The 1688-nt window shown below is 45.1% G+C and overlaps 1 protein-coding gene across 1 annotated transcript in view; it reads right to left on the bottom strand.

The window, feature by feature from the left end:
* Positions 1–1169, bottom strand: part of LOC106533764 (eukaryotic translation initiation factor 5A-1) — a 6723-nt gene extending 5554 nt beyond the window's left edge. Inside the window, exon 1 of the mRNA XM_014030196.1 lies at positions 1146–1169. The gene's annotated coding sequence lies outside the window, so the exon portion shown is untranslated. The remainder of the gene's footprint in view (positions 1–1145) is intronic.
* Positions 1170–1688: the final 519 nt, after the last annotated feature.

The following is a 1688-nucleotide window of genomic DNA, read 5'->3' as shown; positions in this document are numbered from 1 at the left end:
ATGCACTGTTCAGTGACACTACAATCATTTACTGTAATTCAAAACGGTTTAATCAGCCACTGGCTTACTATATTCATTTTAAACCACTTTTAGATTAAATTTATTCATTGTTTTTAGTTTTAATGGCTTTGAAATAAACTACTAATAATGTAAGTTAGCAAAACATTTTAAATGAGTTTCCAGTCCTGTTCATTTTGACTGATAAGAACTCATTTTAAATATGTTAATTTTTAGTGTTTACTGCCGTGAAGTCATTTAAATGTGAGCAAACAGCCGCGCTAAAGCGCTGAAACGTGTTAGCATCCAGAGCTAACCGGCTAAACACGAGGCTATAATGCTGTCTCATCTGCCGCTGCTTCCACTGGGCTAATTTTAGCTTTGCACACAAATCCGTTCCGAAACGCAGCGAGGATTGATTTATTTACATCAAACCACCRGTTTGCAGTTTTAGGGGGGTTATCGGGGCTAAGATACGGGTTGCAGAAGTTAGCTAGCTTGGCCTTTAGTTTACAACATATTAAAACATAACTGTACGAATTACTGCGACTTGCGTTGACATTTACTCACGTTATAACGACTAATTTAGGCAAAGCTCCGTTTTTTTTTTACTTTAAGAGTCCTGTGGGTAGTCAGCGGGGTAAAAATGTGCAGCATGCGCCGCAGCTACCGCACAAGTTGCGGCTACCGTTATCCAAATGTGTGAGCTGTGCGAATGCTAACAGCGGCTAGCCGTTAGCATTCCCCAGCAGCCGAACAGAAACTCAAACAGACGCCCTGTTTGACAACAGCTGGCGAGGAGGAGTCCGTTTTCCGCTCAAAAGCACAACTTTTCCGGCCGGTGACAGCGCGGATGCGGTTCAGATGACACCGAGCGCGCTGCCACCGACAGGCGGAGCGGCTGAGCGCCGAGCGCGCTGCTCCAGAAGGCCGCATGTCCCTTTGATTCAGCCTGGTCACCCACACCCTGCCCCGCCACCCAACAACTCCGCGCCGACAGAACCGCTCCGCAACTACTTCGACGGAACCCGCCGGCCGGTGAGAGGCCTCATCGCTGCMCCGGAATCCGCTGCGAGCTGGGCGGAAAACCCCGCTGAAGTTCTTCATTTATTCCCTAAAGGAAGAAACACGCGCCATGCCACACTTACCTTCCGAGCAAAAAGAGGACCGAGAGTGCGCACGCGCGGCCAACTTCACTGCAGCATCCGTGGAGGAAGGAGGGRGGCGGAGGAGGGGGGCACTTCCGGTGGCAGCCAGGCAGAAAGGGTTGCCAGGTCTGAGCTAACCTGGCAACCCGCTACTAACTTAACGAATTTAACTAAAAAATACTTTTTGTTTGATCTGGTTAATCTGTTTATCATAACAAATTACATTTTAAAATAAATTATGGTTTTATTAAATTAATATGAGTTCGTTTCAGTCTATTTTATCCATCACGTCGGTGGTTCCCACAGAAATTCTCTGGTCTGGGATCACCTAGGATCTGGAGAGGGTCTGAGGAGGACATCTGGTTCTGTCCTGAAAGATAAACCTTTGTTTATTGGTCAGAAACATAAAAACATCAGAAACAAACTGTGAGCAGAAAGAAGAACAAGCTAGTATGGATTTTAAGAAAGTATAAGAAAGAATACTACAGTGATTTATTAAATTAAAGTAAAAGTGATATGAAGGCAACATGGATATATATATAT

Source organism: Austrofundulus limnaeus, unplaced genomic scaffold, assembly GCF_001266775.1.
Source record: "Austrofundulus limnaeus strain Quisiro unplaced genomic scaffold, Austrofundulus_limnaeus-1.0 Scaffold1014, whole genome shotgun sequence".
NCBI classification, from domain to species: domain Eukaryota; kingdom Metazoa; phylum Chordata; class Actinopteri; order Cyprinodontiformes; family Rivulidae; genus Austrofundulus; species Austrofundulus limnaeus.
The sequence above is the reverse complement of the archived record's forward strand: the minus strand, read 5'-3'. Positions and strand labels throughout refer to the sequence as shown.